At 40.7% G+C, this 27,667-nt stretch overlaps 2 long non-coding RNA genes across 2 annotated transcripts; both read left to right on the top strand.

The window, feature by feature from the left end:
* The first annotated feature begins 18,661 nt into the window (after positions 1 to 18,661).
* LOC128373717 (uncharacterized) lies at positions 18,662 to 19,263 on the top strand. The gene is made up of 3 exons (XR_008322956.1): positions 18,662 to 18,700; positions 18,935 to 19,068; positions 19,189 to 19,263. It is a non-coding gene; the product is annotated as an uncharacterized LOC128373717 (long non-coding RNA).
* A 977-nt stretch (positions 19,264 to 20,240) lies between these two features.
* LOC128373716 (uncharacterized) lies at positions 20,241 to 27,514 on the top strand. Its single transcript, XR_008322955.1, has 3 exons — positions 20,241 to 20,308; positions 27,189 to 27,326; positions 27,501 to 27,514. It is a non-coding gene; the product is annotated as an uncharacterized LOC128373716 (long non-coding RNA).
* Positions 27,515 to 27,667: the final 153 nt, after the last annotated feature.

Here is a 27,667-nt window from a genome sequence, read left to right on the forward strand (position 1 = left end):
TGTAGTAAACTTCTATAAAACCTTCATGAACAAAATCCTCAGCAGTCACTGACGTTGGCACCATGCTAAGTAAGTGTGTTCACGTGTAGTGGTTCATTTTGTGCTTATGTGAGCATTGACCTGAGCTTTATAGGGTTGTTATTTCTAGGAAATTGTGAATATTTGGCTGCAGTGACATTTGGTGCATCTATGTCTGAGTGTGAGGGAGTATGGTGGATGCAGAGTTGTCCCAGTTCTCGTTTGCTGGCTCCATGGATAAAGGTCAGGTGCTCCATTCAACCTCTGGGTATAAATTTGGGGAGGTAAGGTGGATTATGGATGGATGGATGGGTAGATATTCTATAAACCACTAGTAAAAGGAGTTAGAGCCATGATAGACAAATCACTGAATAGATTAGAATTATGACAGAACTTTGCGCGATTGATTGTATGGATGCTGGGCTGGGTGGAGGCCAGGTCAGCAGAGTGGTGGCAGGGATCGGGTGCTGATCGGGCTGTACTTCACCCTTGAGGGCGATGGAGGAGGTTGGGTGAGGTGAGGAGAGGAGGGGGATGGACGAATGTGTCCACTCTGGTACTCTCTCTCCGTCCAAGAGTGCTCTGAGCCTGGAGCCTGCGACCGACCTCGGGGCTTGCGTAGCTGGGGCGGAGTGGAGGAGGAGGTGGGCAGACATTGGTACTGGGAGGGAGGGTGGTGGGAGGATGGATGATAGGCGGGGGCACAATAGCCCCCGGGTGCGGACTGACGACTGGGTGATGGGTGGCGCCCAGGTGAGGGATGATGGCCAGGTGAGGGGTGATGGCCAGGTGAGGGGTGATGGCCAGGTGAGGGGTGACGGCCAGGTGATGAGTGCCTCCCAGACAGCGGTTCACGGAGACTGGCTGGATGATCTTGGATGTGTCTGGGTGATCTGGGTGATTTTTGCACCTTTGGCGACTTGGGTGTCTTGGGTGTCTTGGGTGTCTTAGGTGTTCTGGGTGTTCTGGGTGATTTGGGTGACTTGGGTATGTGATGGGAGGAAGAGTGCGAGTTGGAGGTGTAAGTGGGAGGGGTGTGGCTGGGAGAGGTGGAGTCTCCATTGTTGGCAACCTTGTAGAGGAAGACGTCATATTGAAGGGGGTTGGTCTCTGAGTGGAGCTTGGCCTCTTTGGGGAGGAGCACTTCTAGGCCAATAGTGACTCCATCCTGATATGGGAATACGTCAAGTAGAGAAGATGCAAGAATGTAGGGACATAAAAAATAAAAGTAAAAATAATTAAATGCAGACAGACAGATATGCGGGCATGGAAGGATTATGAGGCAATGTGGGCCCTGAATACAGACATTGGAGCTTAATCATAACCCTAACTGGTCCTGGGTGTCCGTATTTTGTTCATGCTGGATATTAAACAGTGGATCACTGCTACACCTTTATACAATTATAAGAAATACAATAGCATACTAAAAAAAATACAGAAAACCATAAAAGAAAAGCAGAGCTACTCCACTGTCAAACATATTTCAGTTGCTTTAAATTTTAATGTAGGCTTACTGCAATAGCTGTGGAGCGGTATTATGTAGGGATCAGAGTAGGGACTAAAAAAACATCCCTACTTTTGACTGAGCCCTGTGACTTTCCAACAAGAGATAATGATAACAGGCCCATTTAGTAATCCATACATACATACAGGAAATATTAGAGGTACAAATGATTAAGTTTAGACATGGAGAAATAAAACACAACAAGAAATGATAAATGTTTTGAGAATGCAAAAATGGTACAGATGAGTAGTGATATTGTGAATTTGGATAGAACTGATATGTCCAGGTTTAGACATAATGTAAAGTGTGCAAAGTGTGTGATATAGATTAAAGGTAGAGTTGGAATTTGTGCAACAAAACATATATTGTCTAATTAAAAAGGATGCAAAAAGTAATCTCTGAATCGATATATTAACATTCATATCTGTTCCTTATTAATATGCAAAAGAGACAGAAACTTATACATTCTTCACTGTTTTGCTGGCTACGCTGAAGCTTTAGGCAAAAAGCTTGCTTAAAATTCCAATATTCTGACAGGGTACTAATAGCAGATTATTTAATGTAATATTTCAGTGCTTGCAGCTTTTATTCATCTAGGAGAGCTGTCCGTGGTGCTGAATGAGCACCCAGTCACCATTGTGTGTGAGCTGTAATCTGTGAGCAGCCTACTGTAGCACAAAAGCAGGGTCAGCCGTGCATTCAGTTATAATTAGCATGGGAGCAGTTGGGCAGTAGTTAGTTTCATGAGCAGACATGCAGAGAAAGAGAAAGTCTGGAGAGAAAGTAGAGCTCATAGCAACACACAGGGACAAGCCAGATAAAATTAAAAAGATTTATTCCAACAACTGTTAACTATAATCCTCCATGAATACCCAAAAAAGTACAAAAGAACCTCAAGTACATTAAAGTATTATAAATCACATTGAAAACCAAGACACAGCGTGTGTGATATATATATGTATATATATATATATATATATATATATAATCAGATATCAACTCCATCAAGCAAATACTTTGACCTCATGTAATCTAGACATATCCACTTATTAGCAATGTCAAACATGAATATTTCGCAAATACATATTCACTTAATTTCCACGTACTTCTTTTTGCAAATGTTTTACGTTTTCAGACACTTTTTGTCGATTACACCAATGCATGCGAGCAAAGAGAGACAGTAAGGCGGGGGCAGGCAGAGGTGAGGGGAGGAGAGGGTTTCTGGGGAAGCAGAAGGGGAGACAATGAGGGAGCAATAGTTCATTGGCCAAAGACCAAGGCAGGGCATCAGAAGAGAAGAAAGTCAGTCATTAGTTGGTCCAAGCCAGAGTTTTTAGTCCAGCATAAGAGGCAGATAGAGGAAAGAAAGGAGGCAGCGGCGGCCTGTAAACAGGACTACTGTGCTTCTCAAGTTGTAGCCTTAAATTCAAGTTGTGCTTTCTTTTGACATTAGGCCTGATTACATTGTTTAAACACTTAGCAAGATGTTAACCAGTGTTAAGCTTTAAGGGAAATTTGTTTGTTTGTGTGTGCAATAACTATTTTGTTCTGATTTTCCAGCAGCACACTTTGACAAGAGGTGACATTATACCAAGTTGTTCTGGAGCATGTTTACCTCGGCGTTTTCCTCTGTGTTGTTGGGGGTGTGGCAGTGGTCGTGGACAACAGAGGTTGGGCGGTTGTTCTCGTGTTTGGGGGAGTGAGAGTTGAGGATGTTCATAGAGCCCTCCTCCTGGGGTTGCGGGGACTTTGCCGGGTCTGCCTGTTTCTGGGGCTCATCCTGTGGAGACAGTGACATAATTTTTATACACACCTCTGCACACATACAAACACACCTGCATACATGCAGAACACAAAGGACAAAGTATGTTCTGCTGTTTCTCTTTTCTGGGGGTGTGTATTTATGTGGACCTGCAAGTACATCTGTGTGCAAACTCCTTTGTTTTTTGTGCATCTAATGCTTTTTATTAGTAGAGTTGTTCCGATACTGATGCTTCCTAAAATGCTGGATCGAGATGATACCATGTAATATATAAATAAACTTTAAAGTATTTTCGAATCCTGATATAATGGCAGTTTTCATTGAAATCAATTCTTCCAGAACCATAGCCTACACAGCAAGCTGTGCTGTGCAGCTACTGGCAACTACTGATTTAGAGTGGCAAAGAATTGATGTCTGGTAAATAGTATAATGTTAGCCGTTAGACATGTCATCAGTTTGGCAATATTTAACACTGCAAAGTCCCACCAGTAAAAAGGCCAATTTCAACACCAGCAATCTTATTAATCCTTTGAAGACGCATCATGTGAAAGTTATTAATCATATCACATCCAAGCAAGGTTAGTAGAATACTGCTGTTATTCTTTTTAATGCAATTGTATTAGATTGGTACTCAGTATTGGCCAACATGTAAATTCAGGTATCAGAAACTGTTCTTAATTCATTTTACTCTAATTGATTTGCCCCCCTCTATTTTTTTGTATGTAACAGATCAAAGTGTGTTTTGAATGGAGGAAATGGCAAGAGCTGATGGGATAATAGAGGTGCTTGTTGTGTATAAATAATTGTAATAAGGTGAAAATATGCATGAGTATCTGTAATTACTAAAAAAACTAAATAAGAATGAAAGATGACAAGAAATGAGAGAGAGAGAGAGAGAGAGAGAGAGAGAGAGAGAGAGAGAGAGAGAGAGAGAGAGAGAGCGAGAGAGAGAGAGAGAGAGAGAGAGAGAGAGAGAGAGAGAGAATGTATAATCTCTAGTGACAAAATGTATGTTCATAAATACAAAATGGTCCAAAATAATGTATATTCATAGTTTGTTTTAAGGCGCCACTTTATAACATACTAAATCATTAGCCACTGCATTAATTCAACAGGAAAATCCATTAACTGTGCTCTGGGACCTGAATAGAATTATATCATGAACTTCTGCGGTGTGTTACGGCCTCCCATTGAAAATAAGCAGCTGGGTACTCAATGCGTACTTGAAAAGGCACTCTGCAGTCCAGTCCTTGTGTGGACTAATAGAGGAGTTAGAAATGAAAAGCACATGGTGGGTTAATTGCTCATACTGAATTCCAAGACAAATTTTGTCAATAAACATTTTGGTAAATTTAACTTAAAACTAAAATTGAAAATGTGAAGTAAAAACATGTAGCTCAGTAATGAGTAATGGAAATGTGTATATATATATATTTATATACATAATTCTTGAACTTGATACATGACCTGTATGCTAAAATACCATTCTGACCTCTGAAATAAAAAAAATGCAAAAAAAAAAAACACAACTGCATTGCAAACCATGTGCCTGCAGGGGCTTTTTAACCTCTAACCCTGACATTTAGAGCATCCGGAAGTTACAGAAAGTCACCTATATATGCACTGCACTGAAATGCCATCAGAGCTTATATTACAAAAAACACGTTACATATTGTTCACATTAGGTAACACAGCTAGATATGGGTAATGTCTACCTTACCAATACCTCACTGGGTAAGATATAGCGATAATGATATAATAAATGTGTGATTTTTATAGGCAGATCCCACACATTGAAGGCCGTCTTTGTACAACCACACGACTATTGTGCGGAACTGGGTGTCTGCGTACATCTGCATGTGCCAGTTTGTAAATGTTCAAGCTATCCATTGATTGACATGTCACAGACTTCTGAAGGTCAGAGGCACAGCAGGCGGTAAGTAGGGCACCATCGATCGGTCACACTGGCTTCTGCTGGACACAACTCGCTAAATGGCCCTTTTCTACCAGGGACAACAAGATCAAAAAGCTTCAAGTCATAGGAGCGTGATGGCTTTGTTCTGTTGATCTCACAGATTAAATGTTTTCTATATTTAATCTCTGTTTATATCTGTCTACATCAACAAAAATGTCCATTGTTCACTGAGTAGAGTAGTTATATGAGCTTAGCAAGCCGGTAGGTAACGGATTGATGAATACTAAGGGGCACACGTAAATCTGCAAACAAACATACAGAAATACCAATAGAAATTCACTGATGCATACACATTTATATTCATGTATACATACACTTCCACACACACCGCTACAGAATGCACTTCACCAAATAGCAGCAGTACATGCACACACCTAGGAAGGGAATTGGGTAGAAAAGGAGAAACCTGCTGCACAGGGACCCAAAATGGCTGTCAAAGCTTTGTGGGCACAAGGGCGAAGCAAATAGTAAAACCAAAATGGAGTCTTGGTTTCCTCATTGAGCTTCTCCTGAAGCTGCAAAGGCGACTATAAGGCAGGCTGCAAATGTGGGAACTCGCTATCTACTCACGCAGCAGTGACTACATTACAACTCTGAACGACTGGTTTCAGGAAGCCTCGCAGCAGGTGATTAATCATTTCACCTGCAGTGTGACTGGAAAGCAGCTGCTTCAGACATTACAGAAAAATTGGTTGCAGGATAGGTTTGGTGGAACTGAGGTTTGCAGCCAATGCCCAAAATCTGGCATGTAGCAGTTACACAGCAGGTAAGTTAAAAGCGAAGCCAGGGAGAGAAACTGCTACGAGCAATGTTGAGATTTCCACTCCGCTTACCTGGAAGTTGTTATAAGGGTTTCTGGGTTTATATTCCCAGGTATAGCTGCTGGTTGCTGATGACCTCTGAGGGGTTTGGTGAGTGTGAAGAGCATTAAACACAGACATACAAACATACACAGCTCTAAATAAAAATCCCAATGTGAAATAACAGTGCCTATCACTGTAAGCTTTGGTTAGTAGTTGGGTATTCTGGAGCAGCTCTCTGCAAATTAGTATGAATAGATGACCATGCACCCAGTCAGAAAGACACACAAACCCCAAACAAAGATCAAATCACATACATAGGGTAGGATATAATGAACACATAGGAAAACAGATGGAGGTAAAATAAGGAAAAAGAGGCAAAGAGAGAGGAGAGCATAAATGCAGATGATGATGGGACAAAATCACATGTAGATGCAACGGAAGATGAGTGGCAGGAGAGAGAGCGGAGAGTAAACATGAGGAGAGGCGGGGCATACCTGACAGATAATGTTGTCATAGTACGCCAGGTTGTGAGTGTGAGCTTGGGGAGCGGGCGGAGGGGTGTCACAAAGTTTCCTTACGTTTGGCTGAGAGCCATCTGCTGTTGTCGAAACCGAGAGGCCATCCGTCTGTGGCTCGCTGCTCTGTGGGCGGTACTTACTGGAGGAGGGCAAGAGACAGAAAGATTTGTGTGATAAGATTTGTATATTATCAGCCTGTGTCTCTCTCTTTTTTTTGTGCATTTATATCTCTTTCTCATCTCATTTTGAACTTGTCCTACATTGCTCTTGGCCTCTGGTGGATGAAAAGGCTGAATGCACAGTGCACATTCACACCATAGATAAAAATATATCATCATGGTCCATGTAAATAATTCAGTGGGAACCAAAGGGAATGAGATCAAGACTTAACTGCAACTGTTGGAGCAATTTTGATTTCATTAGATGAATTTTTCTCACTGTTCCCTGCTTGTCTACACATTCATCGCTGCATTTAACTCCTCTCTCTCACACTTTCTCCTTTGATCTCCCTCAGCTCTCTCTATCATTTGATTTCACTACTTTTTCAGTCGTTAGGTTGTGAAACTTCACAAATATGAGGCTCATAAAATCCCATGTGCATACCCGCTGTTAGACACAAAATAACACATGTTTTTACATTATCACTTCCCAGTCACATACACATACACACACATACACAGAAACATGCACACACCTGCGTTTGCGAAGGCGCTTGTTCTCGTTCTTGAGGCGGTGCAGCCTCTTGGCAAAGAATACGATGATCATCAGAAGGAGGAGGAGCACCAGGGAGGACACACCCACCACCACGCACAACACCTGGAACTCTGTGACTACCCAGTCACAGCGCATGCCTTTGTTCCAGATGTAGTCCTGCACATTGCACCTGAACAGAGACACACAAAAGAGGAGAGAGGAAAATCATTGTACATTTTGTCTTTTTGAAATACTGGCCGTCCATATCAAAGTGACTTTTAGCCAGTCAGTTTTGTGATCTGTTGTCAAAAAAAAGGTTTATCAGGACTTTGTCCCCATTGCATTAGTGTATTAACAGTATTTATAGCTACAGCATGTTATCCAGAGTAAAAAAAATGTAAATTGGTGCTCAGAGAGGATGACATAGTGTCCTGAGGTCTGTCAAGCAAAGCAGGGATTCGGCCTGCAGCCCAGCCCTTAATGAGATCAAAGGATCAGGACACGTGCATGCATGTGTCTGTGTGTTTGTGTGTCTGCGTGTGCCTTTTGCATATTCCTGTCTCTCTGTGCGCTATTGTGTGCAAATGTTTGATCGCTTACATATCCCTACAATATGTGTGTGGGTGTATGCTCTGTTACTCAGCAGGTATGGTGAGATGAGCAACAGTTTACCTCCAAGCATACAGTGAGACTGCAGGACAAGACAGATGGTGTATGAAGGCATAGTGTATGTATGAGTGTATGTGTGTGTGTGTGTGTATGTGTGTGTGTGTGTGTGTGTGTGTGTGTGTGTGTGTGTGTGTGTGTGTGTGTGTGTGTGTGTGTGTGTTTATTTATATGTGTTTCCCTTCCTGACCTCACTGCATTGTTACCTTACTCATACTTTTTCTATATGTGTATACTGTGTGTGCATCAGCTGTCGCCACCCTATGAACACACACACACACACACACACACACACACTTCACCCCCTGCATCCAAAACGGAGCTAATCCTTTGGTAACCCTGCTGTGATCTTGACGAACCCTTATTACACATTAAGCCAGCTGTCTGTCTTTGTGCGTGTGTTTTCAGTGTGTGGATGCTTACATGAAGTGTCCTAAATCTTTTCTTTTGTGTTGGAGAATGAACGTATTGGAAGTCATCCCAGCAACATAAATTCAAAAGAGGAATGTTTTTAGTACCCAACAATCCCCCCCAAATTATCCCTGCTGCCACTCACATCCCACACACACACATACTGTCTATGACTGCTTTTGAATACCAATAAAAACGTGTAATTTCTTCATTCTTAATCACTAAACATGATGAATAAAGGAAGACTACAATTAACCCAAGAACAAACTGTCAACTACAGACTGTGGTTTACCTGTAGATTTGAAAATCTGTTTTTCTTACCTGCAGAAAGCTCCCATTCCTGCCACTACAGTGCACACCCCTCCATTGAAGCAGAAGTTGGGTTCAATATCACACTGGGATACACAGACTCCAGGTCCGGAGCGTACAAAGCCTAGCCTGCAGCCGTCAGACCCCATGGCACCACCTAAGTCTAACCCATCACCCTTGTCCAGCCCTGGCATTGGAGGAGCAGGTAAGGAGGGTCCGCTATCCACGTTAGGCCTCCCATTGTCTGGGAGAGCAGGAGAGCCAGACAGGAGCGGATTCTCATCCTCCATCTCAGCTGGGGGTGAAGGGGTAGGCTCAGGTTCTGGGGTCGTGTCCAATGCAGAGAGGTCATCGTCAGGGGATAGGTAGTCGTAAAAATCAGAAAGTGTCCATGCAGTTGGGTCTCCCCCTTTTTGCTTCTGTGCTTCTGGGGCTTTGGCCCAATCCAGACCAACATCAGAGGGCACAACATCTGGCGCAGGGCTATGGAACTCCACAGTAATGACGTCATCGGACATGGGGTTCCCGGGCTGGTCTGGTCCGGCCCCTCCGGCTGTGAGCTCCTCCCCCACAGGTGGGTCCTCCTCTGCAAAGTCTAGGTGGGCGTGTTTATGAGAATGATGATGTTTGGTGGAGCTGACTGGGAGTTTCGCCCCGAGCCCGATCCCGAACCCTGCTCCGATCAGGTGGTCCCTCTCTGCTGAGTCATCACTGAGCACCATTCTGGTGTTCAAGGCCTCCTTGTTGACAGATGATTGGTTGTGGTGATGATGACGCCTGGCCAGTGAATGCCTCCCTGCCAATCAGGCACAGAAAGGCATTAAAGTGGTTCTTAGAATATGAATTTTACTTCCATAAAATTGGACTGACAAGAGACAAATGATAAGATAACCCTGATACAACAAATCCAGATGTACTCCAGAATGATATAAACAAGCATTTTCGAACCTGCTCTCCAAAACTACAACAAATCTTGGCAGGACAGTCTCCCCTGATGAGATCACCAGGGTTTATTTTCTCAGACAAGACAAAGCTCTGCCTGAGACATTACACAGCTATTTTCACTGGCGGCTGAGTAGTACTCCATATGACAGGTAAACTGACTTTGATGTGTAAAGACAATTGAGTGCCCCTTTAAAATAATCTTGTTGTCAACACTGCAGCAATGACTGAGCATTGTTGGAGTTATTTTTGGTGATCTTTTCTAAATGAAGATAATAAAAAAAGAGGCATGTATACACACTTGTAAAATGTGTTTAGATTGGACGTAATCCCATGATACTAACTGTTTTGTTAGATAAAGACTGAGGCTCAAGGATGAAACATGAATAATTTAAATGGATCCCTAAAGCATTCTGCAGAAGCGCCTTCAGGCTGTACCAGGCTAAATTTTCTGGATGACTACTGTCACCATAACCCTGAGTGTAAATGCAGCTGAATTTGACAAACTCAATGAATAAAGAAGTGCAATATGCACAAAATCTGTTTTCATGGCAGATCTTATTTGTGGAAACATACATACAGCATAAAAGACATTCACATTTAAAGGCTAAGTGATTAATTGTCGAAGAAATCAGACCAGGAGGTGAAGACTGACGTTTAATCAGACTATGGCTATATGGGATTAGGCACAGTGAGTTACTGACTAATGTGCTCTAGTGACCGAAACCGGGTGAGGATTAGATTAGGATTTAGTGCTATAGGTTAGAGGCATGACCGGTCAGGAACTTCTCCAGTGCTTGGTTATCTATGGAGAAAGATGCACAGATGTAATCACAGAGACAGACAGGACAGTGAGATGTAAAATATTTGAATATGCAACAGGCAGACATTACAAACTCATGCTGTGCAGCCAAACACTGTTCAAACTGACAGGGCTTCATTTTAAAGTCAGGTTATTTCTACTTGATGGAATGCTGCAGCCATGAAAATCATTAGGCCTGGGTTGTTATTATAATGCTGTCAGGCAATGTGGGATAAGATTATTTTAACAGCCTTAAAGCTATTTAAGAAGAAACAAAAAAAAGGAACACTTTGCTGTTGCACAGTGGGGAATATTTCCCTTGCATTGGTGTTAATGTTCCCAGACTGAATTTCAAGAAGCCAATTCTTCACAATTTTCCACTGGCATAAATGGCCACACTCAACTAAATACTTGGCTTGACGACTTCTCTCCCACTGCCACCCTGAAATAACTGCGCCCAATGAGATGAGTGCTTTCAGTGTCTGGCACTTCATTCAGAGCTAATACAAAAACCATCTGAACGTGCCTCGAGTCACAAAATCTAGTGGTAGCTAGAGGAACCATGAGATTCACCTCACGCACACACACACACACACACAGACAGTGTAGTTGCCATGGTGAGATGTAAAGAGGTGCCATGTTAAAAGGAGGAGTGGAGCGAGGGAGCTGCAGTGGAAACAGAGAATCCAGTGTTCACACTCTCTCTCTTGTTTTTCAATCAATCAGCCAGCCAGTGCGTGAGTGGTATATGCCAACTCCATCTCTGGGAAAACTGAGGTGGAATGAGCTCCAATGCTTCACAGTTTGTGAAAGAGATCGACATACTCCTCCAGTTAACGTTGATTACAAGTGATTCAAACTCTGTTTCATTTAAAGGTTGAATCTGCCAATTTGTTCCCTGTCGAGACTGAGATACTGCATCCTGTTAGCAGCTGGCAGTCTTAGCGATTACAAGAGTTAAAGGGAACATGGAGAGCTTACAAGAGCAAGAGGAGCAAATTGAATGCACGAGTCCCTGCTTTGCAATTTGATTTCCGTCATAGAAATGGTGTGATTTGTGCCGCTTTACTGCTGCTCAGTTCTTCACCTCTGGCATCACGCTGAGCATATCACCATGGTAACAGGTTTTACCTGAGGTCACTTGTGAGTGGTTGAGAGTACAGATTCCCAGGATCATTCGCTTTAACAGCAGGAAACAGTGGGAATTCTGGGTTGGTTTCATGCATGCTGTTGTTGGATGCAGACAGAAATACTTCTGACAACACATCAACCTGATTTTGGACACTTAACAGCTATACGAGAAAAGAAAAGATGTCTACTACAAACAGTCTATTAGACAGACAATCAGCACAAACAGTGTTGATTGATTGGTTTTGAAACTTTTCCAACTGCTCTGTTGCCATTGTTTTTGGCCTACAACCTCCACCCATCAAGCTGTGTGCATTTTAGCATTTTAAACTATACACAGTGTCCACACTCCCTTTGCTTCTGTGTGTGCTGTGAAAGAAAGGGAGTCATGGAGATGCTGATGATCTGATCTGGTTTGACATATTGTGAGCTTTCTGTGGCTACCGGGCAGATGGACCTCACAGTATGCATTCACTCAGGCAGTGGGCACACAAACACACACGGCAGCACCCAAGAGTTTGGATACTGTAGGCATACATATTATTGTTTTATGGGGCTGTTAAGTATAACATGTGTTCCTGTAGCCTGTATCTGTGTGGATTGACTGATGATTTTATATTATCGTATGTTCAACTTGGCTAGCTGAAGAAATAATAAATAGGCTATGCTATTATAGGGAAATTATAGGAAAACTAAGGCTATATTTTTGCTGTCTGTGTATTGGTTTGACTTTTGATTTACTTTGTCTATTACTATTTAGGGACTATATAGAAAGCAAATAAAGCATCTCTGACTCCTATCCATCTTCTCCCCTGATGACAATTAAATTAATTAAGGATCTCGGCCAATGAATCACATCCAGTCGCCAAGTGGTGGTTTAAAGCATCAGAAATGATGCCTGGCGTATATTTACCGGTCAATATGTCACAGTGTTAACGCCTCGTTACACATTGAGGGCGCGAGATGCGGGGAGAAAAGGTTGTGTGTGCGTGCGTGTGTGTGTGTGTGTGTGTTGGGGAGGGGGGGGCTACAGTGGCAGCGCGTACCCACGTGAACCCCGGCGACCCTCTGCGTGCACGAGCCACCCTGTTGCTGGGCAGCAGAAGCAGCAGCAGCAGCAGCTCATTTCTACATTTCCAAGACTTTCTACATTCCCACTGCTCAGTGCTCACGCTTCTGTGTGTGCCAGACAAGACAGACCAGAGTGTCAGATTTTCATTCCCACACTGCCTCCGTGTCTCAAGCGATGGACAGAAGGCGGCGGGTGCGAGCGTTGTTGCGGGCCTGGTTGTCTCGGGCTTTCATGAATGTCTGGAGGAATTCAGTCCTTTCAGCACCGTGAATGGGCCTCCTGTAGCCTGTCCACGGTGCACTTAATCCCGCCTTTGTCTTGGCCACGCACCGCAGCGGCGAGTCGCAGCTGCAGTAATCAGCTGTCAGATGTCTCTGTCTGATCATCCTACCTTTAAACATATGTACAATAATAGAGCACCATGTAGGACAAGCCAGTTACCTTTCAATTAAACTGTTACCACCCCTTTACACACTGAATGAATGATGAGATCGTTTGGATCATGGCCACAGCCAATGGTTCAAGTGTCATCAGTGGTCGATATAGCAGAGCACGAGATAAAAAAAATATCACATCATATAATTGGATTTGTCAGCGCAAATTGTTTAATTGACAGTCGTTTCAATGCAAATTTACTGAACAAAATTTCATACTGAGGTTATTAATACCAAAAATAGATTGTCAGTGCATTAAAAACGATCAATGCTTATACTAAATAGAATTTTGAGACATCTGTGGTAGAATAGCCTCTATGCTGCTGTCACTACAGATTTTAAGAGTGACAGTCAAGCAGTGATTTAATATTGACCATCAATGGCCAAATTCTGAATGCATAATTGTTTTCCAATGCTGCATACAGAACAATTGTATTTGACAGCAAGGTTTAGCCATTTTCCACATCAAAGCCATGTCAATGCAGGTGCAATTTGATTCATTCACATGTGCGCTTGTATGCAACACACACACATACACACACACACACACACACGTTCACATAGCTACACGCACGCACAGGGTGGGACTCCGGTAGTGCAGCAGTGGACTTACCGTGAGCAGACAGGGGAATGATGACCATAGAGATGGTCAGTAGCACTTGCCAGGTCCCCAAACGACAGTCACCGCGCGCCATACCGTATATTCCTGTGACACACTGACGGTTGTTGAACTCTGATCAGGTTCCGTTCCTCTCTTCAGATTGATGGGACTGCGCGATAATCCTCACAGCGGATCCACCAAAGTTCAGATGTTACCCGTTTTCGCCATGTCGCCGTTATCCTCTCCAACGTCTGGTCTCTCTCTCTCTCTCTCTCTCTCTCTCTCTCTCTCTCTCTCTCTCTCTCACTCACTCTCTCACTCTCTCACTCCCTCTGAACCGTTTAAAGGCTCAGTCCCATAGTACAGATCCGTCACTCTGCGCTTTGAGGTCCGTCAGCTGCACCGCCAGTAGTAGTAGTGGTAGTAATGCGCGCGACCGATTCAGGGTCTGCAAACGAGATTTTAATGAGCCGGGTTTGTCCCTGCCTGCCTGCCCTGCTTGACTGGCTGCAATCTTTCCTCTGACTGTGAGAGGATGAGCTGTACGACGCAGCGCAGAACTGCACGGTTCGCGCGCTATAGGATGAATTAGAGTAATGTGAGACCATTTCTGCAATTGGCACTTCAGCAATTTTGTTATGAAGCCAACGTATTACATCTACACCCAATACCATTCTGAAATTCTAATCATGTCAGAAAACAGAATGCAAATGTCGACACTGAGAAGAAATGGTAAAAGCGTTATAAAATGGTCTTACTGGAGAGCTAAAAGGTCTATATCATCCTATCACATAGCCTACAATAAAAAATAATAATGCACTAGCCATTTCAGTAATTGCAATTATTTTATGTATTGATATTAGTAATAATATAATTTGCAAAATAAGCATTTGGCCTACAAGACTAAGACCCCTGATTAACTATTCATATTGCACATTTAAAGGTTGGATGACTAAGAACTGTCCAGAATTTCAACAGAATGTGAAGAAATAACAGTTTTGACTTTATGTTAAAGACCTTTATGTATTACTGAAGTTAGCATATTAACCAGCTAGAGGCCAGCCATATTTTCTTGTAATACAACTTTTTACCTTAGGGGTGATAGTGAGTCACTGCAGTCCCCCCCTGCAAGCTCACATATAAAAAAAATATACTTTAATCAGCCACCCAAACCTGACCTGCAAACCACCAACTTTAAACACCATTAAGCACAGTGAGCTATGGCTTAGAAGCAACAGGATGGCTGTGTCCAGGGGCCAATGCACTGTGACTGAGTAGCAACATGCTACAGTTAGTTGTATAATGTGTACCTTTTACCAACTTTGGACAACAAACAGAAAAAAAACAAAGGGGTCTCATTAGCTGGAGCACTAATATCTGCAGGTGCTTCTAGACGGAGGGCACCATTTTTGTTGCGTTGTGTCGTTATGCCGGTTGTTAGTTGACATTAATGGGAGAGCAAAAGTGCTCTAGAGCATGCAAAAACATCACATTTGAATTTTCACAAAAAACTTCGGAAGTCGGGAAAGTCTCATTTTTTTAAGTTACACTAGTACCCGTTCACTCATTGGCCAAGCATTTACCATTGCACCGTCCCAACCCAATCTATGGCATCACATGTACTGTATGTAGTCATGTTTTTGACTACATGACACTCCAGGTTTATGTATGATTTGACAGCAGTCCTAAATATTAGCATTTGGTAGAAAAAGAGATAAATGCATTTGAGCTTTGGTGTCCCACATCTGGCAGTGTCCCACATTACTCTACTTCACTCAATGTGAGTTTTGGTGTCAAAGTGCCAGTGCACCAACACACAGGGAGAGAGAGAGAGATGGAGAGAGAGAGAGAGAGAGAGAGACAGAGAGAGAGAGAGAGTGAGATGTACCCGAGGATTGCTCACCGTTGTCCAGCTTCAGTTTGCTGTAGCCGGGGGGATTTAAGAAGTGTCTGTTGTCACTGGAAGTCAAAATGCTCCATTTTACATCACAGCTAGTGTGTGAACATTATGTCCAAGTCTCTCTCTCTCTCGCTAAGGGTGGTGTTTATATGTCAGGGGGTTATTTGGGTGCATGAGTGTTTGGCTAGCAGGGAGGTGTGTGTGTGTGTGTGTGTGTGTGTGTGTGTGTGTGTGTATGTGTGTGTGTGCATGTCGGGTGGATAATCCTCTTACTGTTATACTGTGATATAGGCTCCAGACAATGGCATCTGCTGCTGTATCCCTCTTACACACACACGCACACAGTCACACACACACACACACACACACACATGCACGCACACACATACATTCACATCACATTCACAGGACATTTTGAACATCCACATTAAGCTATCTTTCACTCTATCATCCTAAATACCATTAAAGAATTGCTTTCAAATACACGTATGTAATGACTGTTCTGTGACACTAATCCATTTTCCTGTTTCTATGTCTCCTTTACTGTCACAAACTGAAACTGCAAACAAAATGCCTGCAGAGGGCTGACTACCCACTCTTCTTGTCCTAAATGAGATTATGTCAAATACATTATGAAATAATTAAGACCAAATGCTATGTTCCTAGTGAACAAAATTGCAGTTCCACTCATTGCTCATTGAAAAAGGAGTGAATCAATCCAAGCCCCCTGCTGTGCTGTAGCGTCCCACTGTTTCCCATCAATTATCCTCCAAAACACACCCCATCCTAAACTCAGTCCATACGTCAAAATCCCTGCTGTCAGCGACGGAAGAGTGGGATTTTGTATGAGAGGGAGCTGGCATAGTGAGAGGAGGAACGATAGAGAAAGGGAACTGCCACAGGAGAGAAATAGAAATAGAGAGCATGTGTGATGGGAATCAGAGGATGGACAGACATGGGCGAGCGTTGAAGAGTGGGAGATAGAGAGTGGAGGGGATTGAGAAACAGAAAAATGTTCACTGATGCACTGCCAAACAGAGCAGAACGAAATTGCTTCCGCACCCGCCTACCCCCCCCCCCCCCCCCCCCAATACACATACACACACACACACACATATATATATCTACCATGATAAATACACTCAAGCATCCTATCTTTCCACTCTTCCTATATAGTGACTAAATGAATTCTAGTATAGGTTCATTTTCAGACTGCAAGGGAACGAAAGAGAAGAAATGTTCTCAGTGTGTTCTTCAGGATGAACAGATGGATCTTACTGAGAACCAGAATGGAAGAATAGCACACCTTAGTCGACGCCAAGCCCTGTGCGTGCATGTGTTTGTGTGTGTTGTGTTCAGGCCACGTCGCTTTTTTTCCATCCTGTTCCTGTGTTGAGCAGTGAGGGGCAGACAGGATGTCCAAATCCCCTCCAGTGCTTTCCCGCTGTGTGTCCGTGTGCATGTCCAATGTCGCTACACGACTCTAGGGGGAAGGAGAGGTTGCTTATGATACTATATTTACATCCATACAGCCTATAAAATGTATGGCTAAGCAAGTAACAGCATAATCTTTTCAGTCTCAACAAACTAGCTTTTATTTCTTCCCTCTACACCCTCCTCATTCATGCTATAATTTGCTTAACAAATCCAAGCATGGCAACTGTACCCCACCTGCAGGCTGTGACTCCTACAAGGACTCAAAAGATGACCAACATGTATCGCCCTCGTAGCTGAGTGGTTACAGTGAATGTCATATACCTGCAATGTCTCTGGTTAGAGTCTGGCAAGGGACCTTTGTTGCATGTCATACCCCTTTCTCTCTCTCTCCCCCTGTTCCTGTTGGTCACTCCACCCACAACTGCACATTAAAGGCAAAAAAAGATCAAAAAATGAATATTAAAAAATGACTGACGTGATCAGAAAGCAGAAACAAATAATTTTAGCTGCACCAAAATAATTTTCTTTTTCTAGACTTTCTTCTAATCTTTTCTTGTTTTCTTGAGCCTCTACAAAGTATGAATTAAACAATCTGTGTCAAGAGGATGTCTCTATAGCTTAGGTTAATGGTGAGCCTTTGCTTCCTTAATCTTTTGATTTGTTAATGTGATGGTGAGTAATGAATCAAACGTCTACTATTCAATATAAGTTGCTCTGGAGAATGTATAAAATATGAAACTGTGATTTTATTAGTTATGTGATCTAGTTGTGTCATCTTCACACTTACTGTTCTTAAAAAGACAAATTGAGTGACTTGTATCCAGAATTGACTCACACAGCACCACATTAACAACTATTTCAGGTGAGACTCTATTTCATGCGTGATAGATCTTTTTATACTTTAGCAGGAAGAGATATATCCCTGCCTACTGTCCCTTGCTACTGTCTTTGTGTGGATCAAAAAGGAAAGCCTCAATTCTTATTTTTCAGCAATATTTTAATCCAAATGTGCAGACAGCACCAAGTGCTGTTAAACAACTTATTTGTTGTATCTTTCAGAGACAGATACTAGTCCTGGAATCTCTATCCTATTTTGCCTGCCCATATGTTGGTTTATCTTACCCACATCTCACAGGTTTCAGGGCAGGTTTTATTTTTTGTTCCTGGGTTAAGTTAGGGTTAGGATTTATTAGGCCAATGAAGGATCATGCCAAGTTAGGCTACAGCAGTGCAAAGTTGAAAAACCTATGAAATGTACTCATAAATATTTAAGTTAAGAGACATACTATAAATGTATAGTGTAAAATAATAATGAAGGAAGGACATGGTAGAATAAGGCATTTATTTACTGCTAGATAGAAACAGTAAATAAATGCCTTCTTGCTGCTGGGTGATGACAAAGCTTACATGTGTATGCAGCTATACAACAACGTGTCCTGTGCTGGTGAGGGTAGTTAGGAAATTGACACACCCTATGTCATTTGTGGTGTAATTATCAAATCCATGCAAGCATATTTTTAAAGATCAAGATCATGTTTTGCTTCACGAGGACTTTCGGGTGACACTGAAACACACGGTGGTCCACCTTAAGAAACATACAGGATGATGAAGCAATGTGGGAGTGTCTTGAAGCAAAACTGAAACTCTTACTCTGAATTTGAACAATACAGCTAATCCAGCACAATTGCTGTGACGAGATAAAGTATTCAGGATGGCTCTGACTGCGTAAGTGATTTACCTTTAAATATACTGTAGAGAGCAGTGTTAATGTGTGAGGTGGCAATAAAACTAACTTGTTAAAACACAAACAATTGTTACACTGGTATTGCAAATTGTTACATGATTTTAATAGTCTGTGCACAACACACACAAAGATCTTGATTTCTAAATGTTATGAAACATTCTCATCCCTCCCTGAGTAAGTATTGTGTGTTCTTGTTGCTCACTCCTTTTTGTCAGGAAAACCTTAACACTGACCGTTGCAGCGTCTGGTGTGGTGTTGGCAGCAAAAGGTCTTACAATTTCAACCCCTGCCATAGCTTTAATTGCAGTGGCCATAACTGTGGGAATAGGAGTGACACTCTATAAGAGTCGTAAGTGATTCAATAATCTTTCACAAGGAGGCTTCTTTTGTCTGATTAACGTGCATTTAAATGTTAGATCTTATTACACCCTTTAAAGTGTCAATATCATTTGATTCTGGCTTGTTTTAGGAATGAATGACAACAAAAATAAATAGAAGAAGTGACACGGACATCCATCTCTGATTCATCAACTACATCAACTTAAACTTTTTGAAACATAACCAATAAAAATATGATTTTGAAATACTCTCATATTAACACATTTGCTTATTTGATTTATTGTTTGTACTGTTTTAAACATGCTGCAGACTTTAGATTGTGCTAGAGGGAATGTATAGCACCTGATATGTCATATATCTTTATTGTTACTGTATAAGACAGGAAAACTATCATTTTTTGAGGTCTCTTATTGTTAATGTAATATGTAGTAGGCTACTGTCAATACAATGTGGGTGACCTGAAACGAACATGACTTCAGTTATTGTGATATTGATATTGAAACCACATACATTAATACAGCATTGTATTACTGCCACCATTACAAAAAACATATTTTTCTCTGTTTCTTGATACCTTCTCTATTTACTTTTACTTTCGATGCTACCGTCGTTATATGAGGATGTGACCACAGTAGCACGTATGTCTATGTGCATGCGTGCTACTGTGGTTACTTTTCAGGGAAGTGTGTAAAGCAGGTAAAACAGTGCTTTGCTGTGCTTGTGTCACTCAGTGCTTTGTCATTATATCGTAAGAGTTTCTCATGAACGCTGGATGAAATGTAAGGACCACACAATCATCATCTCCCCTAATATTACCATAAAGGTTCTTCTTTTTCATTTTGTACTTGTCTGTCATTATTCACACGAGTCTAGAAGTAGTTTGAACTAATATACAATATTTTCTTCTCAAGCACCTTTTGCAGAGCAGAGAAGAAAAGTTGCAACTTGAAGGGTTTTCTCATCATATTGTAACATTGTAGTTCTTGTCTGGTCAGTTTGTGTAGATTCACTGTGTGTGATGATAAAGGAATGTTTATGAGTCTATGAGATAGTATTATGAATATTATTATTACTTGTTCTTGCTCTGAGAGGAAGGAAGTAGGAGGAGGAGACAGAAAGTACATTTAAAGACTGTCTCACATATCAGTCTCACTGCAGCCATGACATAATTGCCAACTGCCAGAGATCCAAAGGAAGAGAAATAAGCAATGCAACAACTGCTGAAACAAGATGAATTATAAAATCAACCGGTGAGTACACTCTATCACTTCATAATCACTGTCAACATATCTGTGTATAAATACTAATTTAGTGTATATTTGCTTTTCTCCCTCATAACCTTGTGATCAGTTTGACTAATTTTGATGCAGTTGTTATTTTTCAGAAATATTTTAATCCAGATGTGCAGAAGAACATTCTGAGTTTCTGGAAATACATTCAAAAACAAAAATTGCCTGGTATTTATCTTTTAGAGACAGATACTAGCCCTGGAACTCTATCATATTTTGCCTGCCTGTATGTTGGTTTATCTTACCCACATCTCCCAGTTTCAGGGGAGTTTCTTTTTTGCCCCTTGGATATTGTCCCTGTCCTATTGTCCCTAATAAATTTCAGGGTTTATTAGACCAACCATGGATCGTGCAGAGAGTTAGGCTACAGCAGTGCAAAGGTGAAAAACCTATGAAATGTACTCATAAATATTTAAGTTAAGAGGCATACTATAAATGTACAGTGTAAAATAATAATGAAAGGACGATGCAGGATGCTAGATCGAAAGAGTAAATAAATACCTATTTGCTGCTGGGTGATGACAAAGCTTGTATATGTGTGCAGCTACACAACAGTGTGGAGTTACATTCCTCTCTGTGCTGGTGAGGATAGTTAGAAAATTGACAAACCCTATGTCATTTGTAGTGTAATTATCAAATCCATGCAAGCATATTTTTAAAGATCAAGATCATGTTTTGCTTCAGGAGGACTTTCAGGTGACACTGAAACACACGGCAGTCCACCTTAAGAGACATACTATACAGGATGATGAAGCAATGTGGGAGTGACTTGAAGCAAAACTGAAACTCTTACTCTGAATTTGAACAAGTACTCTGTGATAAATGTGTGATTTTGCACTAAATAAATAACAAAGCTTTAGACGATAATATTAGATTTCACTATTAGGCTAAGCAGACATTCATGAGGTCACACTAAGACCCAAATATCTGCCTCTATTAAAGTAATTTATCTCACGAACTAATATGCACCTGTGAATTTTATTTGCTACTTACTCCAAAATAAAATCAATATACTTTCCTGCCACTTGTTTACATGCCCTCTGTTTTTATAAAAGAGAGTTGAACATTGACCTAGAATTGCTCCAAACAAAACACATGTTAAGTGCAGAGATACAGGCTCAGCCAGCAGCTTCAGCTCTCCAGTACAGGGAAAATTATATTGTTTTGCTCTACTAGAAACCTGTTGCTAAAGTTTTGCTGTCAGGCAGGAAAGTACACACTCATAATAGTGGAGCAATTACACACACGTCTAGAAAATTGCTTCTTCTTGTTTGTTTAATTGAGATGTATGTATTAGTTTAAACCAGTAGTTAGTGAGTGAAGTTTACCAGATTTTTTGGGAATATAAACACATTACTGTGCTTGTTGTGAGTATATTTGACAGCGTTACAGGGCAGTAAATCCATGACCTAACTGTTCTTAAAGATTTAAAATTTAAATTCACACAATATTTGGTCATCACAAGTAATACTTTAATCAAGTGTGCTCCAACTTGGGGGTCAGGATGCCATTCTCGACTTGATAAGAGACTCAAAGTGTTAATTTATCATTAAAATGGTTGTCAGTTAGTTTTCCTTTAATTAGGTAATTGTTCCAGTTCTCTGATTAAAGGAAGCAAAAATTAGTTTACTCTTATAATAACAATCTGAGCCTGTCAGTGGCAAAAACAAGCACTTGTTGCAGACATACATTGGTAGCTATTGTCTCTTCAAATTGCACTGCAGCCCGTATTGCAACTGCCAGCTGCAGCATTCTCATTCAATACTGGACCAATTAAAACAAATCGTGTCCCCATTAGTCACTTAGACACAAAAAGATGGGACAATAAAGCCCAGGATGAAAAATACAGAACTTTCCCTTTAAAAGAGGAAAGGCACTCTCTTTACTAGACTCAAATCATGGAAGCCGTGGCTTTAGAATGCTATATCAGAAAGAAACCAAGAGCTATGAAAGAGTAATCTACTGTTAAGGTGGAGCTGAAGGCTCAGTGGGTGGTACCCAGACCCACTGGACTGCTGTAGAATAGCTGCCTTGGGAAAAGGAAGGCCTCTTGGCTCTACTTCTAATCGAATGCTGTACTGGAGGATCAAACAGCAGATATGACAGATCAAATGATATCTGTGAAGGCTGTAAATGAAGGCCACTGTGCTCAGATACTGATGTAGAAGCAGGAATGACAAGTGTGTTTTGTGGCAGTAACAGAGCAGTAGGTTGAACCTGGGGCTCTGGCTGTATAGGCTTATGGGTACCAGAGGGCATATCACTGCCTAAAATAGAAGCAGAAGGAGCCTAAGAGAGGCTTGAGCTCATACAGATCTCTCCGATGGAGTTCGAATGTTTCATCTGAAGTAATGAAGACAGGCTTCTTCCAGATCTCATTCAGCCTGCTGGAGCTTCCTCACCCTTGACATATGATTAATGAGGTACTTGCAGCTTTGAGTAGCCTATTTCTCTGCATTCTCCTCCTCCCCATGTTGCTGCCTGCGGAGTTCATGCAGCTCCATTTGTCTAACCTGTTCCTTCAAGGCAGCTAGCTCAGTATATCTCTCTGCAAGATGACAAAAAACTAATCACCACCTCTTGTGTGTGTTGAGGTGAAAGACTTGCTGAAAAGCTGACCTTGTAGTCTTTAAATTGAGATGGAATTCTCCTTTCTCTTTTATTGCTCCTAATGCTGAGAACACTGATATGCACTTTAGGTGGTGCTCCAGGGTCAGGTAGAGTTGGGTTTGCAATAGATCCTTGCACTGCATCAACTCCATTCCTAACTTGATTTATTGTCTATTGAACATATAATTTAATCTATGGTAATGATGCAGGTTAGCCTAAATGCAAACTTGATACTTATCACAGTATCACAGTTAGGGATAGTTTTAGCTTCAGTGACCTCGAGTTGACGTTACATTCAGACTTTATATGGAGCACCTGCTATGTCATATATATCTTTATAGACGTAAAACAATGTAAGAGGGAAATTATTAGGTTGATATCAGACAGGTATCTGATTCAAAGGTCTGGGCTCGGGCAAGGAAATGATAGTGTCACCTGAGCAGACACGCCTCAGGACAGCTTAGAGACAAAGATCATTTCACTGAAAACAGCTAAAACATAGAAAGTTCTTTTTCTTGAGAAAATTCTCTCAAGACAATGGACCTGAATGAAGTGTGAGTACAGTCTGTCACTTTATAATAATTAAGTGTAAAAAATGTTAAGAATCATTGTGGTGATCAGTTTGACTATTTTTGCTTTCTTTTCTGAAAACTGTGTAGGAGGACCGGCAAAGATTAATCAAATCAGAAGTTCTGTCTTAATACTTTTTAATACGAGCTCGGTTCATGTCTGCATGCCTGAGACACTGACAAAGATTCACTCCAGAACACAAGAGTCTTATACTGTCACAGAGTGGGTCAAATATCTTCAGTACACAGTTTGAGCAGAATGTGATATCCTTTGTGGGGCACCTCAAATTATTCCAGTTTATTATCAATCATACTTCATGTTTCTTCAGACTGTACGGCATCATGCTGAATATGGTATGGAAAATACATACTAACATTTTCCCCGGAAACATATAGCATTAATTTTTGGAGTTCTCTTAATTGGGAATGTATTATGTACCCGAATTCCATCTTATGATGCAACACCGACAATAATAGTCGCATTGATCTTCCTTGGAATCTACATGGTGATCTCGGGGCATTCTTCAGAGTAAGTCTACATTTATTCCAAGGTGGTTATTGGAGTGCTTGCACTGAACGTCACTCATAATCTCAAAAGTGAAACTAATTGGGTGACACTGGGATTCAATGTTTTTGTAATAATTACATTGGTTTATTTGTCTATGAGGAGAAATGAGGCATTAGTAGTCTTGCCTCCCCAGAAAATTTCGAGAGAGGGATGTCACACTTTTCCAATGATCATGCCCAAGAGGAGACACAATTAAGAAACATCAGCTTGCAGATTTGTCTGGTTCCCAGGCAAAGCAATCAGCTTATGTGAAGAAAATATAATAACCAGACAAGTTCAGAAGATGTAAAGCCAAAGACGTCATATAGCAACACTGTAAAACACTGTAAAAACTTAAACATGTTGGACTACTTACATTTTGAATTAAATGAAGTGAATGCACCACAGTTTGAAGTATTGTTATTTTAATACAGTGTAGAAACTGCACTCTCTCAGAGGGTCACATAGGAAAAGGAAAGCTGTCATTTTAATGTTGTGTAACTGCTGGGCATTAGGAGTGTACCATAAAGATACACCAATCACTAAAAGTAGACAATAAAGCACGTTATCGCTCACACATTTAGATACACCTAGAATTGGGAACATTTAAAAAAACAAACCCCCTATAAAACCTTTAATTAGCAGGGTGTAATCTGCAGATTTTTTAACTCTGGGTTTGGAGCACAAATATTTCTGTGACCTTTTTTGGTTAGTGCATCCATAAGATTCATTATGTGAGAATGTAAACAAACGTTTTGGAAATATTTCGAAATGAGGGACTGCATAAAATCTATATTCAGTAACAGTACAGAGAATCACACCTTGGACTATCTGAATATGCACCAGGAACAAATTGACTATTTATTTTCTAAGCGGTGAATCCTCTAATGTGAAATTGCTATGGCAGAGACCTGAAAACGTATGTTACACAGGAGAAATATGTAAAGGAAACAAGAGGGAGGTTCACACAATATAAGATTTTACACAGGTATTATCACACACCAATGAAACTGATGAATAATGATTTATACTGGAATTAAAAACTTTTGTGTACTGTATATAAATGAATGTACATTAGTGATACCATTCTGGATTAAAGATGTGGATTTCCGAAGTTTCTGGTCAGGTGCAGCAATCCCTCTGACTTCTGCTGTGTGTTTGTTAGGGGATAAATCTCAAATACCAAGTCTATGAAAAGGAATGTTTTATGTTTTTATGGTGAGTTTGGTCCCAGCCTTCAGAATTATCTTAAGACACTGGCAAACTGCTGTACCACCAGACCTGAAAGACTGAAACACTGGATTAATGCCATGGTGGAGACCACATCAAACTTGGTTCAGAGTACCACTTTCATATATCTGTGTTAGACTTATTTTAATTCTTATCTTCATTGTTGATGATTTAACATTTCTCTTTTCCATACAACATGTCTCACAATGTCTACACCAGACCAAATACTTGTATCCAACCCTGCATCCATGAACATTGCTGTTATCACTGAAAACTCAATAAAAATTTAAATGACAAAAAAGGGATTCATGGTGTGCAATAACAATAAAGGAAAATCTACTAAATAAATACAATAGCTGAAAGAGTTTTGAAAAAGGGAGCAGTGCTGCCACACAGTGATGAGAAAGCATATATATCCTTTATGTCCTAAGTATGCAGTATTCAGTAAATGTGCATCTTATTTTTGTGTTTGAAGTCACACACCTTTTATAATTTGCCATCTGACATCATGTTAAGCACATTTTACAGCAAAGAACTGAGCACGCTATACATTTTTTGTGTATTTAACATGAAGTTGTGGTCATAAACTTTATAGGGCATCATCAGAGCTTTGTAAATTCAGTATGATTGCATGATAAGAGCCATAATGAGAGGATGATGAGGGAAGAGTCAGCTATTGTGTGATTGTGTTAAAAGATATCAGAATCAGAATCTGTAGTTCATGAGATTTTTTTAGCAAATTGTTACAATAAGTCAAAAGGGTCCAACTTTAAATTGATTTACTATTATAAAAACATAAACACACTATCAACTAGCATTGGTCTAAAAGATGTTGACTAATGGAATTCATCCGAGCAAGAATGATCATCCTCAGTTTTTGGCTGATGATGATCAATGTATAGTTTTGTGTTATTCAGTCATAGCTACATACATTGATATTGCAACCACACACATTAATACAGCATTGTGCTACCATTGCTACCACCATTTAAAAAAAAACACATTTAACATAAACGTTTTCTGTTTCTTGATAACTTCTTATATTTACTTTCACTTTCACTGCTACCATGGTTACAGACTTCCTTGACAAGTAACCAAGGCAGCACGTATGCACATCGGCATACATGCTACTGTGGTTATCTACAGACCAATCAGAAAGTGAAAATCAGTTAAAATAGCGCTTTGCTATGCTTGTGTCACTCAGAATAGTGGTTGAAATGTAAGGACCACACAGCCATCATCTCCCCATCTTCTTTTTCATTTTGTACATGTCTGTCATTATTCATAGAAGTCTAGAAGTAGTTCTTCTCAAGCACCTTTTGCAGAGCAGAGAAGAAAAGTTACAAGTTGAAGAGTAGCTGTTATAATGAGAGAGTTTTCTCATCAAACTGAGCAAATATGTTTTTCATTATAATTCTTGTCTGGCCAGTTTGTGTAGATTCACTGTGGGTGATGACAAGGGTATGTCAATCTACGAGATAGTATTATGAATATTATTATTATTACTAGTATTGTTATGTTTTAGATCAAGATTAAAGAGGGCTGTTGATAATGTTTTGATTTTTTAAAGTTGTACTGTTTGCCTACATGTTCTTGCTCTGAGAGGAAGGAAGTAGGAGGAGACAGAAAGTACATTTAAAGACTGTCTCACATATCGGTCTCACTCCAGTCATGACATAATTGCCAACTGCCAGAAAGAGAAAGAAGCAATGTAACAACTTCTGAAACAAGATGAATTATAAAATCAACCTGTGAGTACACTCTATCACTTCATAATCATTGTCAACATATCTGTGCATAAATACTACTTTAGTGTAGATATTTGCTTTTCTGCCTCATAATCTTGTGATCTCTTAGTTTGACTAATTGTGATGTCGTTTCTTAGGAAAAATGCAGCTTTCACTTTTGGAGGTGTTGCAACAGTGAAAGCGGCAAGTTATATAATTCCATCTTATGAAGCTGTGGTACTGACAACAATAGTCTTATTGATCATCCTCCTTGGAAAATACATGCTTTCTACAGTGTAAGTCTACATTTATTTAGCCTGCTTATACAGACTTTGTTTACTCATTCATCTTATTTTTACTTAACATCACAAAGCACACCTTGCAGACTCAGTTGTTATCGTCTGTGAGATGTTTAAACCTCCTTCTATTCTAAAACTCATGTTGAATTCATGTATTATCATGTTTTCCAGAGACATCACCAAGGTGGTCATTGGAGTGATCACACTGAGTGTCCGTTATATTCTCACAATGGACACACAGTTTGCCATTGGATTCTATGCTTTTATAGTACTGATACTGGTCGTTTTGTGCATGAACAAGAAGCAGGAAGCAGTTAACAAGAAGAAACTCAGATGTA

Source organism: Scomber japonicus, chromosome 15 (assembly GCF_027409825.1).
Source record: "Scomber japonicus isolate fScoJap1 chromosome 15, fScoJap1.pri, whole genome shotgun sequence".
NCBI lineage: Eukaryota > Metazoa > Chordata > Actinopteri > Scombriformes > Scombridae > Scomber > Scomber japonicus.